Below are 6,513 nucleotides of genomic sequence, written 5' to 3'. Positions count from 1 at the left end.
ACGAGCGACCACCCCGACCCCTACCACCATTCGAACCCGAGGAGGGAGTGGCTCCAGTAGAAAAAGCAACCGAGGGAGTGGTGTCACCGTGAATGGATTTGAGAAAAATTTCATGACCCTTGGCCTGAGCCAACAAGTCTCGAAACCCGAAAACAACCCCAGAAGCACGAATGGCAGTGGAAAAATTCTCAAACGAGGCACCGAGACCGCAAAGAAACCAATGAGTTTTGTCAGCTTCTTCCACCTCTTGACCAATGGCAACAAGTTGATCACAAACGAACTTGAATTTTCTACCAAATTCTAAAACGGTGGAGGAACCCTTGGTAAGATGGCGTAGTTAATCACGAAGATTTTGGGCACGCTCTAAGGAAGAGTTGCCATAGGCGGCTTCAAGGGATACCTAAATGTCACGAGCCGTTGAGAGGCCCACAATCTTAGAAAAATCTTCTTCTATGAGAGAAGCTTGAAGAAGAATAACAACCCTTTGATTGGTGGAGACCCACTCTGCCAAGGCCGGATTCAAGGTCAGCTTGTTATCAACCAAAATGGAGGGTGGTGGGGATGGAACGGAGTCGTCAACATGACCGAGAAGTTGTTGGTATTGTAAAAAAGGGATCATTTGATTCTTCCACAGAAGGTAATTTGATGAAGAAAGGCGAATGGTAATGAGATGCAAAATGGTGTTCATAGAGAGAGATGAAGCATTAGAGTCAGACATGATGATGAAGCTGAAGGGTGAGGAAAACTGATGGGTGGGAGAGGAAGAAGAAGGGAGGGATGATTCTAGAGGGAGGGAAAAAGAAGGTTGGGAGTTACAAGGCTTGATACCATATGAGAGTTAATGAAAAACTCTGTGTACATACACGAGAGTTAGGATACGATGATATAAATAGGAAAATAAGTTACAAGAACACCCCTCTAACTAATAAATAACTTACATGAACACCCCTCTAACTAATGAATAAATACATAACGGTACAAGAATTATATTTATCTAATATATGGAGACTTCATCATAGGGTTTGTTTAATTGATATTTTATTGAATCAACCTTTTTTTCTGGTATCCGTAGAAAGGTCTCTTGATTTGGCATTTCTTTTTTAAATTCTTTGACCTTTTAACGTTACGGTTTATTTCCTTCTTTATATGTGCAATTTAACTTTCTATATCCTGATTAATTGGACCTATTTTCTTTATACTTAATCCAAAATTAAGTTTAAATACTCGTACGCTCTTGTCACCCATCATCACTCCCTCGCAATGAACCCTAAACCCAAGTTGGATGAAGAAATATATCAGATTTGTGTTTGTTTTTTCTTTTCCTCTCTTGCAATGTACAAAAAACCCAGTTGTTGTTGTTTTTGGGAAGAACTTGGTGAATCATGATGTGAAAGTTGAGTATGATATGTGCATGGATTTGTATGTGTTTAGGCAGGTTTACATGTTTATCCTTACTCTCTTCTATTTTTGTTGCAAAATTAGTCATAGAAAATGGGAAAGAATGGAACCAGACATATACTCTGTTTTATAGCTTACGTATATATACTTTGAGATTTCTTATAATACACATTACCTTTTTTAAGATCAACCAAATTATAGCATTGCATTTTAACTTTTCTTTTTGTTACATTATTGTAAGTTTCAAAATTTTGTATTAACAAGGCATGTTATGTTGATTAGTGAGCTAAATGTGTTAAGGGGTTATTTTTTTTTCTTTTTTTAATTAGTGAGCTAAATGTGTTAAACACTTAATATGGACAACCATATACAACTCTTTCTTTTTTAGCTTGATCTGGATAGAATGACTTAACAAGGTTAAGCCAAAAAACCCAACTTAATGTATTAATACTTTTAAAAGTTTAAACACTTTACATATTTGTCACATGTTTTTTCTTCTTTCAGCTCCTCCCCTGTTAAAACTGACAAATACTATTAAAAGGTTCAACCTATGTCTGTGTTTTTCATATTTTGTTTTTTCATCTGTCTTGCTCTTGATTTGTCTTTGGTGGATTTTTTTCAAGGGTTTTGATTTTTAAATGGCATAGGTAGGATCTTTATATAATGCTTTCCTATTTGAAAATTAGGGTCTTTGAGTTTCTTGTTTTTCATTATATATGTTCTTCATTTTGTACACATGGAAGAACTAAGTTGCTTTGTTTATAAGTAAATGATGATTCTTGATTTAGGTTCATGTTCATATCTTGCTAAATAATATTTTTAAATGGATCAAATCCAAATTTTATAACATGATTCTATTTGTTGTACAGATAAGGTCAGCAATCAAGTCCAACACATATTATTATGATAAAGAAAAGTTTTAAGATAGGTTAAACTAAGCTTTCTGATGGTTTTCCCTGTTACATCTTTTATCAGAAAAGATAATTCAACAGCCAATTTAATTAGAAGATAGGCGTTCATATAATTCAAAATGCACTAAACTGAGAATAAGTTATGAAAGCTTGATTAAGAATCTTAAGATGATTTCATGTTTTTACTACAGTTGACATGGTGGCATATTCCTACGCATTCTAACTGTTGATAGTAGAATGTAAGGTATTAAGTTGTATGTTATTATTAATCTTGATATGTTTCTTATTTTTTTCATGTGTACTTTTGTACTCAGATTTAGTTCATGTCTACTCTTTTATTGTGGTAAACTGCAATCGAGGCGGTTTGTCCTTTCTTTTTCATTCACTCTAAAGTGGCACTAGATGAACACATTATGTACCTTATGTATTATTTATGAATCCTAAGATTATCTCAACCCTTTTTTTAGTTTGGAATAAAAGAGAAGCAACAATATCATTATTTGCTTGATTGTTGTTGCATCAATTGTAATTTGTTCTTTTTTGTTGATCATTTTTCTTTTTTTTGATGAGCTTTATATAATATTTAAATATGTATCATAAATAATATACAAGAGTTTTAGTTTTGAAGATGTGTGCAGGGGAAACATTGAGCTTCATAATCAGTTGATCATATCATCATTTGTGATATTCTTCAAATCATAAAATAGTTAATTATACTTTTTACTTTCTATTTTCTCCTCATTGAGGCATTTTACTTTAAAAAAATCTATCATTTTTTTCTTTATCAAGACGATTTACTTTGAAAAAATCCACCAATTATAACATTGCACTTTTCATCTTTACTTTTATACAACATTATGAATTTGAAATTGTTTCTTATCAAGACATTTTACTTCAAAGTTATATGTTTACTCGTATAAAGTTATTCATCTTCTGATGCTTTCTATGACTACCAGTATTTTAATGAACTTCCACCATTCTATACTTGTAAAATATAGATTATTATTTAACCTTTTGATTACGAATCTTGATTTCTTCTCATTGTTTTTCTATCGTTGTATCTTTGTTTACTCATATTCAATTCTTGTTGACTCTTGCATTGTGGTATCCTATGTATTCCCTTATTCATTTCTTGACATCATCATGGTTTTTCATCTGTCTGTTGGGGTCTTGTTATTTCTTCTTGGATTGTAATTTACCAAAGGAAAGGATTTTAGTTTTTTTAAGGCAAAGGTTCCTTGTATAGTTTTTTCCTATTTTGAAAATTAGGTTCTTTGCTGTTTGTTCTTTGATTATCAGTTTCTTGTTTTCCATATATTATTTCCCTTCACTCATAACTGATATATATTTTTATACCTTAAAAAGCATTTACCCCAAAATGCTGAATTTTAAGAGGTCCAAATCTTAAAGCACCATATACAACAATTTTATGCATCGTAGAAAAAATAATCTTATCCGGTCTAACATAGTTATGTCGATAGCTTTTGACCTGGTCTCTTTCCTTATCCCGTCCAACAACTTCAACAGAAGGGCAAGTTCTTCGCACTTATTTTTGTGAAAATCCCTCTTCTTCAGGAATACACAATAAATTGAAGAGACTCATCCCATGCTCAGTTGAATTAATCATCCATTGGAAATTACATATTTACGAGTTTATATTCTCCAATTTTGTTTTGCTTTCTCTCTCTCTCTCTCTCTCTCTCTCTCTATAAGCTTGATGTGTGCATCTCTGATTCCATGTAGGTTTGTTGGTTCATATTAACAGAAGGTTTATGCAAGAGGTGGTCGTTGAAACAGCGACATTGCTACCCTGTCATGTCGGGTAGGTAGTACCAGGTACGAGCCCTAATGCAATTTATGTTTTCTAGCCCTAAATTGATATATATTAGTTAAAGTTTTGTTTCGATTTTCAGTTCTTGCACTTTTCAGTTTTTTATAGTGGCTAAAGACTCAACTTCATCTCTCTCGCTGTAATCTCCATTAAAAACCCTAGCTTAGAGCACCCAGAGCCCGCTGTTCCCTGGCCATGAAATGTTGTGAGCCAACGACAGGGCTCCTCTACCTCTCTCTACAAAAAAGCCCTAAGCACCACCACCACAATTAAATAAAAAAAATAGCGACGTTGATGATCTCAGTCTGATTGAAAAGGTAATGTATTTCATTATTTTCTGCAATTAAATAAACAAATAACGATGTCATGTTGCAATAGGAAACTTGAAGGACTGTACTGCCAAAATGGAACCATATGGTATGCTTTTTCCTTTTTTTTTCAAAATAGTTGCCCTCAAGAATTCTTATACCAGTCTAATTCTTTCACTTTGTTCTTTAATCATATACTCTATTCTCTTTCGAAATACCATTTATTTTTGTTATGTTGATTCCCAAGTTGAAATTTTTATGTTTCCAAGGTTAAGATCACAATTCATGCTTTCAGAATATTGGGTTTTACGAAGAAATGTTTCCTTAAATTTGAATTTGAGAGAAGGTTGATTATTTGGAAAATGAACCAAGGGATTCCACTACAAAGGAGTCACAACAAGATAAGATTTTTTTTTCTCTCATGAACCTCATTCTGGTAAATTGTATTATTTTACTGAAATTTATATAGTTTATTACCAACCATTGAAGTACATATGAATATATGTACTTTTTTATTTGTTCTCAGGTCACAGCAAATGAGACTGACATGGTTACAATTGTAGACCTTCCAGCCTGTTGAGGTATAATAAAATGTATTCTATTGTTTTCTTATGGATTATGCAAATAACAAATTATTCTAGGATTTTTAGACGAGTTTCATGCTAATTTCTAGGGATTCTAGGACTAGATCAAAGTTTTTTTCTAGGTTGTCAACCCAATTGGTGATTTCCTATACCGGTCCAAATAACAACAAATATTTTAAAACATCAACAACTACAACAATGTTAGTATATTTAATTTTTTTGTGTTGATTTCTTTGTAATTTTTATGGAACTTTGTATATTATTATTGACAGCTACATAAAACAAGTTAGTAGGCCTAGGCTTTGAAAGATGATATAGAATCAGTCAAGTAACTTTTGAAATTGTATATTTGTATAGGTCAAGGAATTGTTGAAGGTTAGGAGCAGCAACATGTCCAAGAATAATCCAATTTTAATTCCATTCAGGATGGTATTTGGAAAGTCATTTGTTAAAGGGTAAGTTACAAAATTATACTAATACACATGTACTTTTGCAATTCATTAGATATATTCAATTATTAAACACCTAATCCTTTCAATTGTAGGTTTTAGTGTTTTTAATTGAAGGTGCATAAAAAAGAGCTTGAAAGGTAGGATGAGGCTCCTAAATTGGTTCTTGGTTCATTTAGTTTCTTAGTTGTTCTTCATCTATCTGGTTTTTTGTTAAAATGATATCCATTTAACTATATTATATTTGTGTAGGATAAAAACATGTGTTAGTGAAGACAGATAATATAAAAAAGGCCCATATAACCTTCCAATTAGAGCTAGGGGCAAAAAGGTCATAAAATGAAAAGAAAGCAAGGCCATTGGGATGTTCATGAAAAATAAGCAAAACTTTGAAGCCAACACCAAAAAGACAATATACATATAGATCCAAAAGTCATAGCAGCTAACGGAAATCCCAAGGGTAAAATGGTCAAATCTTGGAACAAACGTGTGGGAATTCTACAAAAAAGTTTGTTTTTTGTTTTTTAATTTTTTTTTGGATATTTATCTCTCAAATAAAATAGATAGTTTCTCTAATACAACTTAGAGTTATTGATTCTAATTTGTTTTGAACGAGTGGTAAACTAAAAAACTTAGCTAATGTATTTGTATAAACCGCAAGTTTGAAATCTTCATGTGTAGTTGAATGTTCCTGCATTGATATTTTTGCTTGTATATGTTGTCCCTTTTGAAATAGAATTTTGATTTATAAAGTCAAAAGACCGTTTTTCTCAATTTGGATGTAAATTGATTGGTTTTTTGTTTTTGTAGCAAAGTAAATGTGTGAACTAAAAAGTGGTAGTTTAAAAAGTACATCTCGGTAAATATTGATGAAGTTTATTGTTCATATAAAATATACAAATAAAAAAGCTAATTTATAGCAATACTAGAATTTTGAGACACAAGATATTAATTTTCCAATTTCTAGCAATGTATATTTAGATTATTATTATTATTATTATTATTATTATTATTATTATTATTATTAGAGGT

General features: G+C 31.8%; 1 long non-coding RNA gene across 1 annotated transcript; it reads left to right on the top strand.

The window, feature by feature from the left end:
* The first annotated feature begins 4,578 nt into the window (after positions 1-4,578).
* LOC111890784 (uncharacterized) lies at positions 4,579-6,167 on the top strand. The gene is made up of 4 exons (XR_002849994.3): positions 4,579-5,029; positions 5,390-5,487; positions 5,577-5,621; positions 5,734-6,167. It is a non-coding gene; the product is annotated as an uncharacterized LOC111890784 (long non-coding RNA).
* The last annotated feature ends 346 nt before the right edge of the window (positions 6,168-6,513 follow it).

Source organism: Lactuca sativa, chromosome 5 (assembly GCF_002870075.4).
Source record: "Lactuca sativa cultivar Salinas chromosome 5, Lsat_Salinas_v11, whole genome shotgun sequence".
NCBI classification, from domain to species: Eukaryota; Viridiplantae; Streptophyta; class Magnoliopsida; order Asterales; family Asteraceae; genus Lactuca; species Lactuca sativa.
The sequence above is the reverse complement of the archived record's forward strand: the minus strand, read 5'-3'. Positions and strand labels throughout refer to the sequence as shown.